This window comes from Cibotium barometz, chromosome 30, assembly GCF_041138505.1.
Source record: "Cibotium barometz isolate CiBa-2024 chromosome 30, ASM4113850v1, whole genome shotgun sequence".
Classification (NCBI taxonomy): Eukaryota; Viridiplantae; Streptophyta; class Polypodiopsida; order Cyatheales; family Cibotiaceae; genus Cibotium; species Cibotium barometz.
Window position 1 is genome coordinate 17927503 of NC_141075.1, and position 23870 is coordinate 17951372.

A 23870-nucleotide genomic window follows, 5' to 3' on the forward strand; every position below is an offset into this window, starting at 1 on the left:
TCGGGCCAGCTGTCCTTAGACAAGGAACGCTGGACAAGATTGTGATTTATACCCTTTGCAAGCCATTTGGTAGAATCTAGAGTGGACGAGATTTACTAGAGGCATACCCGAGATAGCCGCGATGTCCAGAGTGGTGGTTGGGTGGACGGGCGTTGGAGAAAGGCCCTATTGGCTAGATTTTTTTGTTGGTGATTCTCTCTCTGATTTTGAGATTTTCTGTATTGACGAATATTATTGTTACTTTGGATTTGTAAATGAATATTATTTATTGAAAATCTCTTTGTTTTCTAAAGTATGAGTGATTTTGTTTCTGTAAGATTTGAGAAATTTTGTGTTAGAACATAGAACAAAATATGGGTACGTTTTAGTTGGTATCAGAGCCTAGGTTGGGCAATCTGCACTTGATTGCGGATATTGAAGGTCTTGGATGACTAATACTATTTTCGATTTTTGTGATAGTTAGGAACTTCTTTCTCTTGAGAATTGTTTTGCAATTTCGCTATGTAGTCACAAGATGGCTGCATATCAAACAAATTTAGTAGTCAATTCGGGGCAAGAAGAGATTTTACAAGGATTATTGCATATGGGTGTAGCTCTAGAGGAAGTTATCAGACTTATTGACAAGAATTAAGAATTGGAGGAAAGAATGAGAGTCATGCGAGCTCGAGCTTCCATGAATTTGAATGAAGAAAATAGAGACGATCGAGAAGTTGGGGAGCTGGATGATTGTCTAAATTTTGATGATAGATAGGGTCAACGAGATCGACAAGGAGTAAGAAATTCTGATGAGTAGCAAGAAGAACCTAGTGAAATTCCTATAAGCCCTCAACCAAGAGTTGCTGCACCATAGGTTGGTTTTGACCTTTCAGTTCATCGAGATATTAAGGAGTTGCAGGACACAATGCAGGCCATGAAAACTGCTATGGACACAAGATTTAAATTGGGGCATGTAGTTGCCCTCAAACAAGTTACAAAGAAAAGGTCACTACCAACCTTTAATGGAAAGGGGAAGAGGAGTGAAGTGAAGAAGTAGAAGCATGGATTGAAGGGAAGAGGGAAAAGGAGTGAAGAAGCAAAAGCATGGATTGAAGGAAAGAGGAGTGAAGAAGCAAAAGCATGGATTGAAGGGAGGAGGAGTGAAGAAGCAGAAGCATGGATTGAGTAGCTTGAATATTATTTTCCAACATGTATCTTTAGTAAGGAAGCTAAGGCAAAGACAACAGTACTTCTTTTTGAAGGTTCTGCAAAATTATGGTGGAAGTCTACTATGTGCAGAAGGGACTTACGAAATGAGGACATCACGTGGCCTCTAATAAAAAGGCATATGATTCAGCATTACTGTCCACTAGAATACCATATGGAGAAAATGAATGAATTTTTAAACTTGGAACAGAGGGCACTTACTGTTGCAGAATATCATGATAAATTTTGGGACTTGCAGAAATATTCACCCTCATTAACAGAAAAGGAAAGAGCCTCTCGATTTGTAAATGGCTTAAACAGGCAAATCAAAATTTTGGTTAAGGGTAACAAGCCAACTACAGTCCAAGATGCTATACTGCATGCCATGACATATGAACAGATATGGGAAAGAATGAAGAAAGTTTTGGAAATAAAAGAAAGAGATCAAATCCGTTTTATGATGAGAAGGGAAATTTTATGCAGAATAGGAGAATGCAGACTGTCGAGAAGAAGAATCGTAATCAACCTTTCACATATTTGTCCCCAGAGATGATAGAAAAGGCGTGACGTGAAGGCTTATGTTTTCGTTGTTTACAAAGGAGTCATAGAACTTATGAGTACAAAAACAAACCAGCATCATGTGAGGAATGCGAGGGAATAATTACAAAGGATCAAAAAACAAGACAAAATATGTAGGAGAATGTACGTGGATTTTCAAGTAATGACAATGCTCGTGGAGAAAAAGGAAAAGCTGCTGCAACTGTGGCCGAGGAGATTGAAGAATATGCACATGTCAATGCTGTTGTTCATGCAGGTAAGGTTGAAAAATGAGCTTCAATTATAAAAATTCCTATCAAGATTACAAATAATGTTTTTCAAATGTTGATTGACTCGGGAAACACCCATAGTTTTCTATCTCCCCACATGACAAAACAGTTAGGAATAACTGAATTTTGTCAAAAGAAGCTTATGGTAGAGCTTGCTTTGGGAAAGCAAGAGACATGTAAGGATTATGTCAAGAATATGCCTTTCGTTCATAGGTGACCTCAGGTCAAAAGCACATTTCCATGTGTTGCCTTTAGGAAGGTATGATGCCATTTTAGGGATGGATTGGTTAGTGCCAAGAAAGGCTAGAATAATATGTCATGAGAAGCGGGTTTGCATGATTGGAGATGACGGTAAAGATTATTACTTATAGGGTCAAAGATGTGATGTAGAATTTAGAATGATGTCTGCTATAGAGTATGTTAAAGCAGCAAGAAAAGGTTGTCATGTATATGCTATGGAATTGCTGACAGAAAGTCTTAAGGAACAGACAAAGAGTGATGATCATCCTATGCTTCAAGAATTTCAGAATCTATTTCCTAATGATTTGACTGAATTTTTAATCAGCTGACAGGGAGTTGCATATTTTCTAAAATTGATATGCGATTTGGTTATCATCAGATTCCCATCAGAGAAAGTGATATAGCAAAGACTGCATTCAGAACACGTTTTGGGCATTATGAATTTGTTGTGATGCCATTTGGATTAACAAATGCACCTGCTACTTTTCAATGTGTGATGAATCGCATTTTCCAAGAGAACTTGGATGAATTTGTGTTGGTATTTTTGGATGACATATTGGTCTTTTCCAAAAGTAAAGAAGAGCATGAAGAACACTTGCAAAAAGTGTTTCACATATTGCTAGAGCATAAGTTGTATATGCAAAGAGGTCCAAATGTGAATTCTTTAAAGACAGGGTGGAGTACTTGGGACACATTATATCTAAAGAAGGTATTTCAATGGATCCCAAGTAGATTGCAGCCATTGTGGAATGGCCAACTCCCATTTCTGTTAGAGAAGTTCGTGGATTTCTGGGACTTGTAGGTTTTTACCGAATCTTCATTTTGAGTTTTCTCATAGAGCAAGTCCTATGAATGGACCTTTTGAAGAAGGGTAGAATATTCATCTGGACTGTATAATGTGAGCAGAGTTTTCAGATTTTGAAGCATACATTGACTACAGGCCCTATGCTTAAATTACCTGAGCTTGGAAAAGCCTCTTGGTTGTAAACGGGCCTCAGCACATAAACTAAGAATAGTGGGTCCTCATATGATCCTCGGACAACCAAGTGGCATCTTCAACTGGATATGTCTTCCATTTTATTAAGAGATCAACTATGTCCCGATGTCTAAGCTTCCTAACCCTGCGATCCAAAATTTTATCTTGTTCTATCTCAAAATTACCCACTTCTTCCACTCTTGTATTGTCACCCAATATGTGATTTGGATCATCCACGTGCTTCTTCAATAAGCTAATGTGAAATACATTATGTGCTTTAACTCCTTCTGGAAGTTGTAGGCGATAAGCTTGTGTTCCAATCTTCTTAAAAGTATCTTGAAAGGTCCTACATATCTAGGTGCTACTTTCTTAAACTTCCCAAGTCTTAAAGAACTCTTCTTTGGTTTCACCTTTAAGAATACCATTTCACCTTCATTGAATTCTCTTGGCTTGTTCTCTTGTCTACATAACTCTTTTGATGACTTTGAGCAACTCTTATGCATTCCCTTATGTCTCTTGTCTGCATCTCCATTTCATCAAGCCTCTGTTTGCTTATCTCAACCCTCCCAATAGGATCATAGCATAATACAAGTGACATGTAATCTTGCCCATATAATGCTTTGAATGGAGACATTCCAATAGTAGACTGTGGACTACTATTGTATGAATATTCCACCATATGTAAGTATTCATCTCACTTTCTAGGTTTATCCATGCAATACATTCTTAACATGTCCTCCAAGATTTGATTCACTCTTTCTGTTTGCCCATCACTTTGAGGATGATATGCAATACTCATATCAAGTGATGTCCCAACAGCTTTAAATAATACCTGCCAAAAATTTGAAGTGAATCGAGAATCTTGATCCGATACTATACTTTTAGGCATACCATGTAACTTGAAGATATTCTTCACAAATACATTTTCCACATCCATAGCGGTATATGAACTCTTGATAGTAGGCAAGAAATGAGTGGCTTTTGTAAGCCTATCTACCACCACAAAAATGTTGTCATAATCTCCTTTAGTCCTTGGTAGCCCAGTAATAAAGTCCATTGATATACATTGCCATTTCATTTCTAGCACATCCAATTGTAACATAGAGCCTGGTTTCTTTACATGCTCACTTTTTACCTATTGGCATTTTAGACATTTTGCCACATAATCCCTTACATAAGATTTCATTCCTGGCCAAAAGAAACTCTTTCTACCCTTAGCGTATGTGTTCTGAAATCTTGGATGTCCTGCTATGTAAATATCATGAAGGTCATGCATTAACTTGCTCTTGATCTCCACAACATCAGGTATGCATAACCTTTTCTCATAATTTAATATTCCATCAATTACTTCATACTTTGCAAATGCATCTATTTCCTCTTGTGACCTATATTTCTTTGTCAAACTTGCAAAAGCTGTTTTGAAGAAAGAATATCTTGGGATCTCACTCTTTACCTGTTCTCCCAAACTATTATGTATGACAGTGATTGCACTCACTAAAGAAACTTCTGGTTTTCTGCTCAATGCATCGGAGACTTTGTTTTCTCATCCTGGTCTATAAATGATTTCAAAATCATATTCTTGCAAAAATTCTATCCACCTTCTTTGCTTTGCATTCAATTCCGCTTGGCTAACTAAATGCCTCAAAGTAGATTGATCAGTTCGCAACTGAAACTTAACTCCAAGGAGATAATGTCTCCATACACGCAATGCATGCACAACAGCCAATAATTTCAAATTATATGCTGAATAATTCCTCACATGAGGTTTAAGCTTACATGACTCAAATGCAATCGGATGCCCATCTTGCATCAAAACCCCACCAATATAATACTAGTGGGAAATGTAACGTACTCTATGTATGTATTTTTGGGTCCATTTGACTTGGTGATTTTTAGCATCTATATTTAATGTTAAAAAGTAGGAAATAATTAGAGGACATAAACAATTAAGTTTGGTCACAAATTTAGTAATTTAGATATGTCGATTTTGGGACTTTTTATGCATGTTTTGTGGTGTCATTTGCATGTGATTTCTATTTTATACTTAACCATGTTAGATAATGTATAAAAGGGTCATAGTGAGTGGTTTAGCCTAAAGGAAACTCATATGGGGGTTTACATAATAAATATAACTGCAACGAGCGTCCGAAACGGGGCCTGGATACCAAATTGACCCTTAATTTTTAGTAACGCCCTCGCATGAGGGTGTAGATAACTTTATTTGTCAGAGAAACAAATTAAAGAAAGTTAGTTCATCATAGGACAAATAAAGTCCGTGTTCAGATAATTGGGAGATTCTGCATGGGGTGGTCGGTATTCGCGAAACGATTCCAACACCACTTTCGAGTGTTATATATAATAATAAAAACGTATCTTCTCTAATTTGGTTCGAATGCATGTTTTTAGAAGAGATTTTCTATCTTTGAAGATTTCGTGCATGATAATCTACTAGTTCTCGTGGGCTGTTGTTTTTGGGCTTCTTCCAGAGCCTTGAGGATTTTCTGTGAAAGATAGAGAGAGAGAGATTTTGAGATTCGGGTCAGCCGTCTTAGATAGGGAACACCAGACAGAGATTGTGATTTATGCCCTCTCGGATCCATTTGGTAGAACCCAGAGTGGATGAGATTTACTAGAGGCATACCCGGGATAGCCGCGACGTCTAGAGTGGTGGTTGGGTGGATGGGCGCCGGAGAAAGGCCCTATTTTGGCTAGATTTTTTTTGTTGGTGATTCTCTCTCTGATTTTGAGATTTTTTGTATTGACGAATATTATTGTTACTTTGGATTTGTAAACGAATATAAATTATTGAAAACCTCTTGGTTTTCTGAAGTATGAGTGATTTGTTTTCTGTAAGATTTGAGAAATTTTATGTTAGAACATAGAACAAAATATGGGTACATTTCAACTAATTTCATCAATAGTGGCCGATTGGTTGGGATGCATTATGAATACATGGGCGGTGAGCTGTGTCAATGCAGCATAGCTACCCATGTCTTGGATGCATCCACCGCGCACATAGTTGGCACAAGCTAAGGTATCCAATGCTTGTGAGAATATATTTCCTATACTCTTAGTACGCCCTCCATCCATATTCTATATAGATCGCCATCTAAGCTCTATATTAGAGTGCACAAGTGGACAACACCATCATATTATACCTATCTCTTGTTTGGTATAATAATAATTTCAAAATTCTCTCCATTCTCTCTATTGCATTATCTAGTGTACTTTCTCTTGTTGTATCTTTTTCAGTTGTGCCATATTCTTACAGTTTTCCCAAACTTTGCAAGCACAAGCAAGCTTTCCAGACACCATTTTGATGGAATGGGTGCAAGGATCCCTTAAGTACCTTCAATGATGCATGAATGATGGGTTGAAGGAGCTGTCAAAGCTACAATCCATCATCAGGGAAAAGGATACTGCCCTACAAATGGTGATGAGCCAACAGGAACCCCTACACAAAGAGCTACATAGGATAATAATGGAAGCAAGTCAATTGGATGAAATGTAGAAAAAAATCTAGGAGATCCAGTAGGACAATAGAGAAATGAAGAAGGAGATGATGGATAGGAAAGACTAGGAGACCATGAAAATGCAGGAGAAATTGGATAGGGCCATAGAAAACCAAGCTAGAACACAGAAGGACAAGTCACCCTGATTTAAGAAGAGCACATCAAAATCATAAGAGATGTCCATGACATGGATGACATGGAGCTGGTGAAGGCAAAAGCCAGACTCACAGTTCTCAACGCAGAAGAGTTTCTAGAATTGTACGAACTAGACGTGGAGACAATGGATCATTAGGAAGGTCATGCAGTGGATGACTTGAAGTTATGGGAAGCATATCTAGAAAATCTAACAATAGTAATGTAGGCTCCCACACCTTCCTTTGCAAAGAGTTATCTCCCCACCAGTCAAGAGGTGGAAATCTGGCCAGAGGGTTCGGAAGTCCGTATCCAGCTCCAATAGCAAACCCAGAACCAACAAAATCTGTGGAAGCACCAGCCACCAGTGGAGCAAGAAAAGAAGCTGCAAGTAGCAGAAGAGGTGCTGTTAACCCATTCCTAGGGTTAACAAGAGCTACTACCATTATCTTATATCAAGGAGCCAAGGTGGATACATCCAAATGTCATACATTCAAGATATGAAGCAATGGTGTTCAAATCTACAACTTGGATGAGCTCCCGTAATGGTCCTATGTAATACCTATAGCGATTTCCGCTTCAAGAGCGTGTGGTAGTAAGTTAGGATGAAGTCCCAAGTGATGTACTTCATGGATATATTATGAGAGTAGTAATTGCAATAGCATTAGGCCTCTTATGAGCCTAAAGTGCCCAGCCGGCCATAGTTTAAGTGAGTGTGAACACTTATGGCCATGTATATAAGTGAATATCTCTCATAATATAAAGAATTCTCTCATTGTGCAATAGAGTCTTTATCTTGCTAATCTCTCTCTTTAATACATGCTAGTGAGTGTGTATGAGTGGTGTGAGATGAGAGAAAGAATGAGTACACGTAGTGCAACGTGGTGGTGTGACAACTCTCACAGAAGACGCGGTGGAATTGCTTCTCAAGGAGTTTTAGAGGTTGGGGACCTGAGGGAATTACGAGCTCAGCCATTGGAAAGGTCCTCACTCACGATAGTTGCAATTCACCAGGTAATCTCTTGTTGGATGTGTTTCAAGGAGGATTAGGGTGAGCCATAACATTGTTGGCACTGCCTGTTGCCCCGCGAGGAATCATCCCTTGGCTTTTTCCTTAGTTTTTCTCTAATTTACACATTACCCATTTTCCATTGTCTTGATTAATGGTTTACCATGAAAAAGATGTGGTTTTGATGGAGATTTGTGTGTGATTTGGTGAGACATAGCTCTCTTTTTTTATTTGTAAAGAATGCTTTTTTGCTTAATTTTTAGCTTAAATTATTGTTTTTGTTGTTGTTAATTTAGTTTTTAATGTTCCTAGGGCTTGCACATAGTGTGTGTAAGGTTTAGTTTTTATTCACCATTGCATCAAACAATGCAATAGAATGCATTTTTTAGTGATTTTTAGCTCTCTTTGGAGTTAAATATACAACTAGAATCATTAATTTTTGTTTGATTTGTATGTTTTTGTTTAAATTGTATACATTAGAGTGTTAGCAAGCACTAGGAGTTGCTTAATCCTTTAAATAAAAAAACTCTTGAAATTGACTAATCTTCTTTAATTGACTAGTTTTTGTCATTAAGGGTGATTAATCCAGTTCAAGAGGTAAAAAAAATTAAAAAATGTGTTTTTTGGGATCAAAATTGATCATGTAAGAAGTCGACATTCGTATTTTTGAGTGTTTTGAGAGCATCTAGATGTATCAAAACACTTAATTACATCAATTTCTTCATCAATTAGAGGAATTTCTCTCTTTTTTGCTTGATTTTACATAAAGAGAAGAGCTTACAATTAAGAGTCTAAATAATCTCCAATTATAGATTAATTTACACATTCCATCTTGAGACAGTGATAGAAAACAGGTTTTGAGACCTCCTCTTCTATCTAGGACGCTACTAGTATGCACTTTTTCTAGAAAATATCTCCAAGAGGTTCACGTGCGTGTTGCGCCTAAGCTAATTAGGGTAAACGGACACTTGTGAAGGGTACATCAGGCCTCTTAAGGCTGAACAACAGGCTATAAGAAAACCTAAAAAGTTAAATTAAATTATGCTTGCTCATATTGACAACGTCAAGATATGGCAACAATAAAGGAATTACCTGGCCTCACACCAAGACTGAACCCAATATGGCTGATATCTGCCCTTGAGGTCCATGCGCCAAATGCATCTCTCCATTCCATTTTCCATGCCTAGAACAAGCATGTCATCATACACCCACTGTCACATCAATCCCTCTAGGATTTGCCCCATGCCTAGCACTATCACAAGTACTAATCCTTTAGACATGTTGGGTACCAACCCTTTGCAACCCCTAGATACCCACACCATGGATGTATTGACTAATCTAGGAAGCCGGGGGTTGCCCAAGGTCTAAGTGAGTCCTTACCCACATTAACAGTCACACGCGGCCTCACTGATTCATACAAAAACACGATCGTATAGATTTCCAAAGTCTTGGGTAAATATGATAGAACAACCAATTCTGTTGAATTAATACAAATGTTTGAACAAAGATGTGACGATTTTGGAAATCCAAAATGCCCCGCCAAGGTACATGCATTGAACCTATGCTTAGTGGGAAAGGCTAGTTGATGGCTCACATCACATTGATGCTTGTAATCAAGACAAACTTCAGGACCTTGAAAATAGCCTTTATCCATAGCTTTTCAAGATAAGGTGATCAATGGATTGTAGTGAAAGAACTCTATTCAATTTAGCAGAAACAAAATGAAACCATTAGAGATTTTATCCTTCAGATAAAAATCTTACACTCACGATGTGAGCCATGGGAGAAACTAAACGATGCTCAATTGAAGAGATGTTTCATGATGGGCTTAAAGAATAATAGCTTACGCAACTTGATCATTATATCCAATCCAGAAACATTTGATCAATGTTGTAAAGAAGCAGTATGTTTAGATGACAACATGATGGAGGATGATCACAATACGTGATGTTCTTCATCTAAACCAAGTGAAGCAATGGCTAAAGAAAAAATGATCTCGGAATTGTTATTCCCTAAATCATTTGGAGGAGTGCTCTTCTCTCATTGGTCAAGTTAGTGTAATGTGAGTGGAGAAGAAGCTACTTGTAGCCTAAGGCACTACAAAGGCAACAATACAATTTGTGTACCTCGATCATCAAAGCCTCTTCCTTAACACAGCACTGAGAGGCCAAGGAAAAATAAAAGTACTCCACAACAACATCCACAAAAGCCTATGTGAGTTCCTTAAAGAACTCCGGCAACTCAACAAGTGTGGGTACCAAAAAGCTTACTGCAAGTACAAGGGTACTACTATGAAAATACCAAAGCTTGGATTCCCAAGCGCATCAAAAAGACCCCTAATCCTGCACAAAGAAAGAAACCTTAGCACCAAAAACATCAGCCACAAATTTATAATGTTCATCAAAGATAGATGCATGTGCACGTGCTTCAACAAGTATACTATGATGGTAATCCCATCATATCAATGCCAAAATCAAACAAAGTGAAAACAACCTCACCATAGACATCAACCCCAACAGCTTCACCTAAGATTTGACAAGAATGGAGGCCCAAGCAACACCAAGATAAGCACTCAAACTCTCTCATGCATTGAGCACCTACATAAGATCGTGTGTGTTCAATCAACCCCAATGGTAATCAACCAGAAGCTATACCTACCACCTCGATAACACTTGAACCACAAAGTCAAGAATAAATTCCCACGTCTGCAAATGGAGACTTATGAGTGCATCAAAGATAAACTCACAATGCTCCCCTCTGGATGAGAAACATGAGTGTAGAAGCTATGCGGCAAACTTAAGAACCTATTCTCTCCAAAAAAGAAGAGTAGCCACAAGAACCTTTTGCTCACTAGCAAAAAAAGAAGAAGAAAAAGAAGAAAAGAAAAAGATAAAAAAAAGAAGAAGACACATATACACAAGGGAGTCATACATATGGCCTACGTAAAAATAGTAGAATATCACAAGCAACTCTCAACGATCTTCAATAGCAATTACATTTTTGTTAAGCTTACAGCTTACTATTCTTTTGGTTAAGTTAATGTAGAAGCTATTCCATCAGTACATATTGATACTCATGCACTAGAGGACATTTGCACCAAGCCTCACCATTGAAAACCTTTCAAGTACATCTCTGGATGGGGAGCCATGGTGGATAAAATCCTGGTCAATGGTACAACCCAACGCCTATAATTTTTCCTCAAATTGTAAACCTCTCCAAACAAAGTCTTCACAACACAAGGATCGCTAATCCATAGTGAAGATATCTATATTAGCCTCGCAAGTTGACATGATTCTTTCAAGCCTCGCCAAAAAGTGGCTACTTCAACAACAGCAGCTCAATAAGAGTCCATTTGACTCATTTAATGTACTTCATGTATCCTTGCTTCATAGAGCACTTAAATATATATAAAAGTATGCCTTTTCATTTACTAACTATCCTTTCTTATTCCTTCCAAAGGAGCAAGGACCATTGAGCATCACTCAACATCAAAAGCCATCAACTTACCAATTCTCCCCACATAAAGGTCTTCAAAAGATTACAAGGATGCGATCGACATCAGGAAGGGAAAAATGTTAACCCATTCCTAGGGTTACTAGGATTAACAAGAGCTGCTATCATTATCTTATATCAAGGAGTCAAAGTGGATACACCAAAAGGTCATACATTCAAGATATGAAGCAATGGTGTCCATATCTATAACTTAGATGGGCGCCCGTAATGGTCCTATGTAATAATACTTATGGCGATTTGCGTTTCAAGAACGTGTGGTAGTAAGTTAGGATGAATTCCCAAGTGATGTACTCCATGGATATATTATGAGAGTAGTCATTGCAATAGCATTAGGCCTTTTATGAGCCTAAGTGCCCAACCAGCCACAGTTAAAGTGAGTGTGAACACTTATGGCCACGTATATAAGTGAATATCACTCATAATACAAAGAACGCTCCCATTGTGCAATAGAGTCTTGCTCTTGCTAATCTCTCTCTAATTCATGCTAGTGAGTGTGTGTGAGTGGTGTGAGGTGAGAGGAGGGACGATTACACATAGTGCAATGTGATGGTGTGACAACGCTCACGGGAGGCATGGTGGAATTTCTTCTCAAGGAGTTGTAGAGCTTGGGGACCTCAGGGGTTACAAGATCGGCCATTGGAAATATCCTCACAATAGTTGGCGGCTCACTAGGTAATCTCTTGTTGGATGTGTTTCAAGGAGGGTTAGGGTGAGCCATCGCAGGTACCGGTAGAGATGAGGAGATGCATAAGGAAAACGAGCAGTTGAGGCAAGAAATCAAGTTTTGCCAGCCACGCAACCTAAAGGAAAGGGGAAGGAGGTAGTTCTATGGACTAGATCAATGATGGATCTCATCCCCGAGAATGAATTAAAGGAGCGTGCATGGGAAGCCATGAAGAAACTAGAAGAGAAAGTGAATGATGAGGCCACTCTCAGAATCGAGATAAAAGAACTGGAGGTGTTGATTGAAGAATTCGAAGAACAACAAAAACAAGATGGCAACGCGATCAAAGCCCTGAAAAAGGAACCAGAGGTAGCTTCACCTACAAGAGTGACGAGTCAAAGGTGGGAAGATGACCATCATCAAAGTTATCATCGCTTTGATGATAGCTAATACCGACCTCAAGAAAAAAACAGATCAGATGGAGGCTATGAAGAAAGCAGTAAAGAGAATGTGGGAGAGAGAGAGATTGAGTTCCTTGCAAACAAACACACACACACACACACACAAGAGAGTGCAAGACATAAGAGAGATGGATGGCTGAATTTTCTCCTAGGCTTCTTCTCTTCTCTACAACCATATATGTTCTTTGTAATATTTGGGACATGAAGTACATCTGCCAAATACTTTATTTTTCTATCAAGCATAGACAATGGCAGTTTACCTATATGTGCAATTGGATGCGCAATATCATTACCTGTTTCTACATAACCTGGCTTTTTCATTTTTTGCATGTCTCTAGACCACTCAGCATGATTAGCCATATGGTTAGAGGTACTAGAATCCACATACCATGTATCTTGAGATCTTGACACATCCCCTATTATGGAACTGAGCATGTACTGCATCACAAATAGATGCTCACTTTTGTTATCACCTCCCTGTTTACTAGATCCACAATAATACACTCAATGCTATTTTCATTCTAATTTCTTTACCAACCACCTCAACCTCATTCGCTCCCCTACCTCTAGTTTGGCCTCTACCACCTGTGTATGATTAGTGCTGCTGATGTGAATCATTGGATTGTCCAGAATTTTGATTTTCTTGGTGGCCACCACATTGGCCTCAACCACGACCTCCACCTCTATCTCTACCTGAATTTGAGTAGAAGGCTTGTTCTGATGTGTTCTTGATTTGTGAAGAAGAGTCCTCACCTAAAGCCTTTTCTTCTATGATCAGCATAGACACCAAGTCCCAAAAGTTGGGAATATTCTCCCTGATTGCAAAGGAGGCCTTGAATGTACTTTTTGCCAAGCCCAAATAGACACTTACTAAGTCATCATCTTCAACCACCGATACATTGATAGACCCAAGGGATTCAACAATTCCCTTGATCTTTTAAGCATCCTCATTGATAGGCATGCTTTTCTTTTCCACACTATGCAGCTCTTGTTTTAGCTACAATTTTCTTACCTTTATGTTGGTCTAGAACATCTACACCAGGTTCTACCACGCAATTGCTGGAGTATTGGCATCCTGTATGCATCTTATCATCGTGTCTGTGATACTAATTGAAAGCCAATACATGACTTTCCTTGCACCCCAATTCCAATCCTTGAATGCTTTTATGTCTATTGGAGTGGCATTCTTTTTAGACAACTCAGGAGGCTCCTCATTGTTTCCTTCGACATAGTCCCAAAATCCTTTACCCATAAGGAAATTGGTCATTCTAAACTTCCAGGCATGGAAGTTATTCTTATCCATCTTCTCACTGCTGACAATCTAATTGATTCCATCACTAGACATATTTTCCTGCAATCAAATAACTGCAACAGACAATTTCTATATACAACCTGTAACACATCAGTATCTTCTGTGAGACTACTATAGCAGTACTTCAGTATAACTTATAGGTCACCAAATCTCCAAAGTACATGTACATACACCGGATGTCAACAATACATGTGCAAACATTGTCTACACTCTCAAAATGCACTGCTACACTGCAATAACCAGATTTTGACCAGAGACAGTTCTCAACCAAAACTTTTCAAAACTGTCGAAAATACCTTGGAGTGATAGAACAAAGATTGAGACATGCCCCAAATGCGAATTTGCATGCAAAACATCAGTACCACACAAGCACCTCCAAGCATGACAACTCCTCCATCGGAGATGTGTAGCTCCTGGAGCTACCTAGAGGTGTTGTACCTAAACCAAGAAGGAAAAGAGATGATGATGCTCTTACCCATGTACCACTTCCTTCCTTGCTTGTTCTTTCCTCTTGCTTGCCTCCTTAGCTCTCACACAAACCAGAGCTTTGATACCATAAAAATAATGTGGGAGAGAGAGAGAGCTTGAGTTCCTTCCAAGCAACACACGCACACACACACACACACACACACAAGAGAGTGCAAGACAAGAGAGATGGATAGTTGAATTTTCTTTTATCTTCTTCTCTTCTCTACAACCATATAACTAAAAGATAAGAGTACATAAATAAAGGGAAAGTGCTCTCCTCCTACCACAACATACAAAGTAGTCGGTTTATAGTATGAACTTGACTATATGAGATGGCGCTATAACTATGCCATAACTCTAGTACTCCGAAGTGGTTGTCACACAACCTGCCATCCATTGGCTGCTTATAAACTCACACTAGCCATACCAATGACATAAGTGTGGAAGCTATCACCCAGGTGGGTCATCAATGTCCGCTGTAGTACTAGTTGAGCTCAATATCTTAACAAGCACATGCAAAGGAAGTGCAATCTAGGGAAAAAATGCTTCAAGACTTCTAAAGTTAGGCCAAAAGAGAAAAAATGGCAAGGCAAGATATGTAAAGGAAAGTGCAAGAAGAAATGGGATAAAAAAGCTTTATTGTCTAGAAGGAGACCGCACTGAGATGTATACAGAATCTTGTCAAGATAAAACAATAGGTGGGTGCCATGAGGCCTTCCAACTAGGGTGACATTGCTAAATTCATGAGCCAGTTGAAAGAGCCGAAGGTGGAAAGACAGGGCAAGTGTTTAATCCCTATTTTCTTAGCTAGCGTGAGAACCTCTTCTTAAACTTTTATATATATATATATATATATACACCTTTGGAGGAGACGGGACCCTCCCCGGATCTTCGTTGGCCAACTGGTCCTCTGTCAGCAAGCTCAAGCTCACCCCCTTGCGTATAAATTCTCAATGGCATTGATTGGACCCCTGTTGCACGACGTCGACGACCAACCACCACAACTGCTTTGTTGTTTTTTCTCCACCGGCCAGCCTCATCACACTGGACCCTCCTCCCTTGCACGTCAGTGCCAATTTCCATGCTTTGTAGACCTCCTTCTCCCGCTGTGTCTTCTCCCACCGGCCAGCCACGATGGCCTTTGTCTTCCGAGTCAGGTCTTCTTCCTCTGCATCGGTGGTGAATCCTTCTTTCTCTCTTACTCGTCGGTAGTGCTCCAGGCCCCCCTCGTGCTCCTATAAAACCTACCCTCCCCTCAACAATGACAGCGACCCCCTCTTCTCTACGGCATCCCCCCCCCCTCTCCTCTCATCGTAAGCGTGATAGACCCCCCCCCCCCTCGTCTCAGCGTGACAGACCCCCCTCTCTCCTCTCATCTCAGCGTGGCAGACCCGCCCCCTCTTAGTTCACCCCCTCGCTAGCCACCCTCTCACCACTTTCTCTCTCACTCACCCTCCCGTCCTTGCCAGCCTTCTCCCAGCTTCCTCTCTTGCTCTCTGTGTCTCGCGACACTCTTTCACTCCCCCACAGTAGTAGTAGTAGTAGCCTATTCCTCTCTCTGCCTCACCCTTTCATCAACCTCTAGTGAGCAGCATCTTCTCCCTGTCTCTTCCTCACCCTTTCGTCTACCCCTCATAGCAATAGCCTCACACTCCCCCCTCATGCGCTCTCCCTCTGTATGGTGTAGAGCCACCAGACCAACGTTGGTTCTTGTATGATCGTTGCCAACACCAACATGTGTGTGAAACTATGTGAGGAGCCTGGGGAGTAGCTAGTGTTGCCAGACTAGCATATCCAAATGCACAACATGAGCACTGCTGAGACAGCTATTGCGGCAATTGACATCTTCGGTGGACAAGGAGGATGCATCACTTGCAACAATACTGGCGGCAACGCTCTGAATACCATCCTCACCAAACTGTTTGGCCACCAACGCCAATTGTGCCAAAAACCTCACTCGCTCTCCCCCACTGCCTTCTCTCATTCCCTTGCCAACCAACCCTCTCATCACCCTCACTCTTGCTCACTCGCTTTTCAGTGTGCATCCAATCAGCCACCTCCCTTAGTTGGATTCAACTCGGGTTGACAAAAGTACTACTTCCCTTGCAAAGTTGATCATCTCACACGTGATACATGTTATTGCATTGTAAGGGAGAGAGGTGAGGCCATTGACGGAGAGACCCACTCCCAAAGTCAATGAAGGCTCCTAGGCTGCAGACCCGATTAGGTATTCTATTGTCTTCTATTATGCCAAGTCAGGGGGAAGAGAGCAATCTGATTATAGCAGGGATAGCATGTAGTTGAGAGACCATGCATGGAGACGGGTGGTGGGAGATGTAGATGAGAGACCATGCACTCTGATTATAGAGCAGGGATAGCATGTAGATGAGAGACCACTCATGGAGACGGGTGGTGGGAGATGTTGAAGGGGATGAAGGAGAGAAACATTGGATGTATTGATAACTTCTTATCCTATTGGAGTGGTGATCTTTAATGGGGTTAGAATGGGGCGGATAGGGAATAAGATGGTGACATGAATGATACGAGAAAATCTAAAAATGAGGTCAGAGTGGTTAGTAATGAGGCACCATGAAAACTTGGCTACGATCAACCTCAAAGAGAAAACGGCTTTGACCATCCTCCAAGGCTATAAGTTTTGGTAAATCTACTCCTCGCCATGTAAGTACCTAACTCAAAATAGTAGATTTGCAAATGTGATTGAATAGATTGTTTGATATATCCAGTCATATATTAGAGAGGTAAATGAAGGATCTTATGTATGTAATCTTGGTTGAATGGATTGCTACAAATGACAATTGAAATAAAATATTGTGATGAGTATGGAGATCTCTTTATAAATTGTTTTCTTTATTAACCAAGAGACGTGTTGTCTTGGGACAACCATCTCGATGTGATCTGTTAAGTGATCGGTCTAGGGCAACTGGGTACCCCCCCTGGACAATCGACTCTAGAAATACTTGGAATAGAGATCAGGGCAACCGCCTTCGTTGGGTAACCCACCACGAGGTGGGGAGAGGGTTGTTTCTAGTAGTTACAAGCCTGTGCTTGAAAGCTCTTCCATAGCAACAAGAGAGTGAATGGGACACTTCTCATTGTACCATGCGAGTGATTTTTTGCCACGACAGTTGTAAGATCTAGACTATTTTGTGGCTCGGTGAGCCGAAGGATTGAAGATGGATGAAACTCGAGACACCGAGGGTTCGAAATTACAATTGTTTTTATGATGAATTTCTTTCTTGTGTAGGCTGACTTAATTGGAAAAGAATGTATTCATTAGGGAATAAAGGAACCTGCGGACAAGGATAAATAAATTAATCATGTTGTAACTTCCATCAGTGAAAGAATGTGCCTAGTAATTTAGGTAAACCTCATAGATGAATGGCTCTAGTCACACTGGGAAGCGGGCGGTTAGGTGGACCTGATGAGTTAGGTGTTATAAGAGCATTAGGAATTTTTTAGACCCAAAAAGGGCCTCCTAAGGATTCCTAATTTGAAGGGATTAGAGCTTAAAAAGCTGGGCTTAAGGGAGACAAAGGCTATGATGACCCCTATTTTTTGCCTTGCCACATCAACCATACCCCCCTAGTTTCACTTTTTAAAGGGAATATTCTCATACTCTCTCTCTTACTTTTTGACTTTTCTCATACTCTCTTACTTTTTGAATTTTTTATCTTCTCTCTACAAATTGAATCTTTCTTGTCAGTTTGAAATCTCACTCCCACCATATCTCCCTTCCATATCAACAAAACATTCTCGAATTTAGGTGGACCCCAAAAAGTGAAAAAAAAATATTTTTTATAATTTTATATTTTGAGGTAAAAAAAATACCACCCAATCAATATGTATGATGAAAATAATTTTTTTCCTCCAAAAAGCTTGTAATTCAAGGATCACGTCAGAAGCCTGTCAGGAGCCAGTATATCCATAACTAACTATCAAGTCCCCACAACCCCATAAACATAACTAATTGTCAGGAACCACTACATCCATGAGATCCCGAAATTGTGGGGATCCCAAAAATTATTATTTTTTAATTTTTCTCATAAATATAATTTATTGATGAAAAACTCCATATTAGTATATTTGTATATCAAAAATATCATTTTCTACTTAGAAAAACGGATTTGTGTTAAACCTACAACAGCAAAGTTTTAACAATCTCTCTCACTCACTCTCTATTGATAGAGAAGTGTGTGGCTATTGATGGAGAAACAATACAGAGTGAAGAAGAGGAGGACAAAGAAGGTGAGGAGACTCAGTAAGCTCTACCTACAATATTCTCTCTCTCACACACACTTACACACAAAATTCTCTCTCTCTCTCTCTCTCTCTCTCTCTCTCTCTCTCTCCCTTCCTATGAGGATCTCTCTGCTTTAGCTTCTTCCTCTGCTTAGCTATGGAGCCTTTGCAAGCTGTGTGTGCAGCCCCTTGTGAAGTTAGAAAACGGAAGGTTGATTTACACATTCGTATTCCTAAAGAGTATGGTAGCTCTAAAAAAACCCATCCTACTGATGCACAATCTGTCCAAGCTCGTAGGATAGCTAAGGAGAAAAATGTAGATCTTTGGGTTGATGGGCATCTCTATCTAGTTGACCGCAGGTCTGCTGGGCTCCAATGCTTGCTTGCTGCCACTCGCTCAATCCATCCATTTTGCATCATCATAGCTACCTTAATAGGCATAATTTGTTCTCCTAAGGCTTGAAGTGGGATCCATGTCCCGTGCTTTTGCATCCATCTTTGGTAGTGCAGACGCATGTATAAAATAGAGCATGCCTTCAAGAACCTGAAAGACACTGTAGAATCTACTACATTGATATCACCTTGATGTGACCCCTCATTAACCTCCCAACCCTGTCCTAGTAATCCTTGAATGAGGTTAGACCGTACCTCCTTACAAATATACATTGTTTTTGTTTAGTGCATTGGCATGGAATTGAACATGCGCACAAAAACATGTAAAGGACAAAACGAATTTAGCCCTAATGACCTATATGCCTTTAAAAACTTGAGTGATGTCTTAATATCACTTACCATCTTAAACTTTAAGCATAAGATGGTCCAAGCATCAGGTTTAGGCCATTTGGGATTGTTAAGAGGGGGGTTGGGGATCTCTTCTAGCTTGCCAAATAAACCTGGTTTTTTATCTACAAAATATAAGTGAGAAAAGAAAAAGATATTGTTCTGTACAAGATCACTTGGGCTTTAAGATACAAACATTGCCTCTCCAATGGATGCATGCATAGCATAGAAAACTCCAGTGAGGCTTTGGAGTGATTGTTCCTCAACATAATTAGAGGGAAAAATATCTGCAGAGAGATAAGAAAATAGAGAATCATAAGAAAATTTGAAACAAAAAATCCAATATTAGCATGTTGTTAAAGCTGTGTTTATGTTACACTAACAATTTGAAGGAAACCTTGGTCGTTGGCCTTGAATGTACAGGTCTCCAAGGGTATACACATGTTGCACTATGGCAACCATTCCTTCCTTCTTAGTATGCTTGAAGCCTTGTAGCCGCCCCTTCCAATGATGTAGCATATTCCCCAGTTGACACACTCGATGTGGTCCCTTAGAGCTTGGCTGTATATAGACCCAAGCCCCAACCCTGAATCTTTTTGGAGCCCAAACTCCATTCTCATCTCTTGTGTTATGCAGCACAAGCTCTTCCACCTTCTCCCTAGGTCTTCTCATGTTTCTGGAAGAGGCCATGGTGGTAAGAAAAGAGAAGAAGGAAAAAGAAAAGCTTGTTTTACAACAGAGGAGTAGAGAGGAGAGAAAATTCAGGGTTTTCAGTGCAGCAATGGAAAGCTTAAAAGAGGGTTAGAGTTTGAGAATAGGCATCCTGAACCTAGAGTAAACTAAAGAGGAATAGAGTTTCTGCAGCAATGGAGAGGGAGGGAGCTTGGAGAGAGAGAGAGAGAGAGAGAGAGAGGGAGATTGAGAGGGAGGGAGCTTGAGAAGGAGGGAGAGCTTGAGAGGGATGGAGTTTTTGCAATAATGGAGAGCTTAGAAAAGGAAGAAAGAGAGAGAGGGAGCTTGAGACTGAGGGAGCTTGACAAGGAGGGAGAGCTTGAGAGGTATGGAGTTTCTACAGCAATGGAGAGCTTAGAAGAGGAAGAAAGAGGTTCAAAATGAGCTTTCCAAACCTAGAGTATGTTGGGGGAAAGTTTGAGAGGAAAAACACACTTTTGGGAAAAAATTAAACATTTTCAATTTTTAGGGTTTTTAACCTGCGCGATTCTAGGTGGGGGGACCTCTAAGTTTGGGCCCAAGAGGTAGGGGGACAAGAGTAGTAATTAGGCTCCATTAGCAAACCAAAGCCTAGGCCCCTTAGGGTCAAAGAAGTCAAAAATGTGCACCCAGCCCTCTTCCTATTGGTCCATTCCTAATCAAAAGTTAATCCAAGAGGCCCTCTTTGGGTCCAAAAAATTCATAATGGCATAAGCTTTATGCATAAGAGCTCATGCATAGCTTTATGCATAAGAGCTCATGCATAGTTTTATGCTTAAGGCCTCATGCTTAAGACCTTATGCATAGTGCTTTATGCATAGCCTTATGCATAATGCTTTATGCATAAGACCTCATGCATAAAGCATTATGCTTAAATCTTTATTATGCATAAGACCTCATGCATAAATCAGTATTCTTAAAGCTTTATGCATAAGGCCTCATGCATAAAGCATTATTCTTAAAGCTTTATGCATAAGGCCTCATGCATGCTTTATGCATAAGCTTTAGCATAGCTTAATCATAGAGCTTAATCTATGCATTAAGCTCTATTCCTAGAGCTTAATGCACAGATTAAGCTCTATGCATGCATTCATAATGCATAGAGATCTATGCATAGACCTTTATGCATGCATTAAGCTCTATGCATAGAGATTTATGCATGCATAGAGCTTAATCTATGCATGCATACATGCTTAATGCATAGTGCTGGGGTGGTACGGTTTAGTTTAGGCTAGCATTGCTTCTTAGTGCTTTATGCATAAGGCCTCATGCATGCTTTATGCATAAGCCTCATGCATAGACCTCATGCATAGCTTTATGCATAAGACCTCATGCATGCTTTATGTATAAGCTTTAGCATAGCTTGCATAAGGCTTGTATAAGCTTTTGTATGTATGCATTACTAATCCTTTCCTCACCCTTTTGTTGGTTTTGTAGGTCCTCTAACCCTCTCTTTCAACATCACGAAAAAGAAGTAAGTGCTTTTCTATCTTTCCTCTATTATTATTGCACCCTTGGGTGCTGGGGATTTGTTTTATAGGTTTACGCATAAGCTTTATGCATAATCTTTATGAATAATACTTTATGCATAATGCTTTATACATAAGGCCTCATGCATAGCTTTAGGCATAGGCTTTATGCATAAGGCCTCATGCATGCTATATGCATAAGGCCTCATGCATAGTTTTATGTTGAAGGCCTTATGCATAGTGCTTCATGCATAAGCCTTATGCATAATGCTTTATGCATAAGGCCTCATGCATAAAGCATTATACTTAAATCTTTATTATGCATAAGGCCTCATGAAAAAGCATTATGCATAATGCCTGATGCATGCTTTATGCATAAGCTTTAGCATAGCTTAATAATAAAGCTTAATCTATGCATTAAGCTCTATTCGTAGAGCTTAATGCATAGATTAAGCTCTATGCATGCATTCATAATGCATAGAGATCTATGAATAGATTAAGCTCTATGCATAGAACTCTATGCATGCATTAAGCTCTATGCATGCATGCTTAATGCATAGTGCCGAGGTTGGTTTGCGAATAGGCCTTATGCATAAGTCTTATGCATAAGACCTCATGCATAAGCTTTATGCATAAGCTCTCATGCATAATTTTATGCTTAAGGTCTCATGCTTAAAGCCTCATGTGGCTACCATCATGTATGGACAATTTCTTGGATATAACATGAAATTTTTCATCTTCTTTATGTATCTATGTTTTTATTCAAGCCTTATATAGCTACGATCATGTATGGAGAAATTTTTGGATATAAAATGTAATTTCTCATCTTCTTTAATCAATATTCGAAGTGTGTTCACAAATCTTTTTGTGCATATCTATCTTTAATTTATGTTTTTATGTTGATATGTTTGCTGATCTTGATTCGTCTATGTACAAGTAAGCAAAACCTTAAACCAGAGAGCTGCCTCTGTAGAAAATGCAGCTGTACATCTACATAGGCAGCACTTTGGAATTTATTTTTAATTCCAAAGCCTGTCTATAAGCGCGTCTATAACAAAGGCTATAAGGGCGTCTATTTACGCGTCCATCTATGCGTCTATATGTGCGTTTATATCAGTATAGACACGTATATAGATGCACTCCCTTGCTCGTAAAACAGTTCAGAACCAAAGTTGTACAAAGAATTATTTTGATTGTCCATCATGATTGTACAGAAGAAGAGATTAGAGGGACAGATGAATTTGCAAGGGAAGCTGCAAAGAGTACATGAACGCGAGAGGAGGAGCGCCAAAGACATTTCGAAGCACATATGGCTGCCCAAAATAATTATGAGTAGAGGAGAGAGAAAATAGAGCCCAACCAATCATAGGAAAAAGCCAACGTAACGTAGAGAAATAGTAAAATTTTTTAAAAAATAAGCAAGTACACATTGAATAAGGATACCTTTTTCAAAAACGATCGAGAACACATTCAATGCAGGTTTCTTTTTCAAATGAGATAGAGTTACTTTATTCAATATGGCTGACATCATCATATGGAGAAGCACTTTGAAGCTAAACTTTGTAGTCACTTGAGTCCATACATTTCTTTTGATAGTATTTTGAGAGTATAATTTAGTGTTTTTGACATCACCATAGCGTTCGGAGCGACCAAAAACCCTCCATAATAACTTTTAAATCACTTAAATCAGACATCCAAAGAGGCAGAAACAATCAAAATAGGTCTAGAAGAGACTCATTGCCATTTGGGATGAATAGATGCTTTCAATAACATTGAAAGCCTCTATTCACGTGCCAAATGGCAATGAGACCATGTCGATCTTTTTTTTTACCTATTTGTCTGATTTAAGTGATTCAAAAGTTGTTCTTGGGATTTTAGCCCACTCCGAAAATAATGGTGATGTCAAAAATAACAAATTCTACAACAAAATATCACTAGCAAAGGATTTAATCTTAATACAGCATCAAAGTTTTGAAAAAGGTATTGTATGATGACGTCAATGCCATTTACGAACCGAAAAAGTTGAGAGCAACGTGTAGCTAGTACACACATTTTAATACCTTGTCAAATCCACGTTTGTAGCTTTCGACCTTTTTTGTTATATACACATTTAATGATGATATCTTTTGAACATTTTTTCTAGAGAGAGAAAATCAAGAATTCATAAATTTCTTAGAAGGACCAAAAATGACCTCCAAGCTTTAAAAATATCACGAATCACTGACCCAAGAGAAGCTCGTGCAAGAGCATTTCATTAGGAAAAGGGTCTTAATCCTTTGTACTTGAGTTTTTTTTTTTGTGCTTCTGATAGCATACATAAAGACAAGGTCCCCCATTTTTAGTTCTTTTTGTTT